The sequence below is a fragment of the Amphimedon queenslandica genome, unplaced genomic scaffold (assembly GCF_000090795.2).
Source record: "Amphimedon queenslandica unplaced genomic scaffold, v1.1 AMPQUscaffold_13505, whole genome shotgun sequence".
Taxonomy (NCBI): domain Eukaryota; kingdom Metazoa; phylum Porifera; class Demospongiae; order Haplosclerida; family Niphatidae; genus Amphimedon; species Amphimedon queenslandica.
In genome coordinates this window covers 95659-97163 of record NW_003546259.1, presented here as the reverse complement: position 1 = coordinate 97163, position 1505 = coordinate 95659, and positions in this window count along the sequence as shown.

The window sequence follows — 1505 nt, the reverse complement described above, 5'->3', positions numbered from 1 at the left end:
CTAGGACTCCATGGGTGGCGCCTCCAATGTTGAGGATGGCGCTGTCAATCCCACCCTGTGTATGTTCCTAGTGTGTAGTATCTCTTTCTGTGTCATGCCAGTGGCACTGCTACCACTCCTATCACTCTCACGGTAAGCTACATATACATGTAGGTGAAATTTCTTACTCTATTACACATTATAGTCACTCCTAAACAGTCTCCCTTCTTCACATGTACCATCAAACTCTCTCTCTCTCTTACTCTCCCTCACCTCATGGTACTCCCTTTACTTCACTCATACATGTATCTGTCTCTCTGGTACTCACTCACACAACAACGGTTGTCACTGTCATTGTAAATACACAAATCTATTAAATCTATACAAATCTATACTAATTATTGTAAATCTAGTCACTGCTAGTAAGTACATACCTCTCTGCCTGTCTCACTGTCTCACTGCTCATTGTACACTACCTACTAACTGGTTCATGTCCTTGTCAAGGTACATGTATGTCTATTTCACATTCACTTTCATTAAAATTATCATACAATAGTCACTACATATACCCATGCATCTCCCTTCCCTCCTGTCTCCCATTCCCTCAGTCTCATCACTATCAGTCTCCACATTGTCACTGTAAAAACTCTACAGCTACCACTATAGCCCCATGGTATCTCTCCCTTGCTCATGTCTCTCATTTACTGGTACTCTCCCTCAGTCAGTGGTGTCTCTATTCCTCTTATCAACAGTCCCACTCAGTGCCATGGTAAGTTAAGTAAAGCAACTAAACAAAACTCTTCATTGCCTTTACCATCCCTCTCTCTCTTTCTGAATGAATGATCCCACAATAGTCAATATTCCAACTCATAGTAAGCTACATGTAGTACTGTATACAATGCTAAAATAACTTTCCACTCTGAGTCATTCCCTCTCTTTCTTACTGACTGGACAATAGTTAACAGCTGAAGTCATAGTAAGCTACACGTACTGGAATATACAATGCTAAATTATCCTTCCACTCTCAGTCTCTTTCTCCCTCCATTCTCTCTCTCTTTCTCTCTGAGCATATGTTAACCACATGTATACTGCCAACTCTTTCAATCGTCCTCCAGCTAAATAAACTAGGCATGTCAATACATGTATATAAATAATTCATTAGGTGCCAAACCCAGCCTTAATGAATAGTAGATAAATAATATTGTGAGTACATGGTCCATTCTGCTGTACCTATACCTTTAAGCATGTAGACTGGGCACTTATGAACATAATGCAAACTAGCAGTGGTAAGCCCAATTCTGTCATAAAAGAACACACACTATGTACCCCAAACACTAATAGATACACTGCACATCCTACATTGCCTTGTGTCTATCATAAACATCACAAACACACACACACACACATTGTCAGTCTACACACCCTTTTTCTTCCCACACATGTACATTGTAAAATAATGTGTATCAGTTAATTAATATTAGCACACATGTAACTGTACAAACCATATTGGTAACAACAGCTTTTGA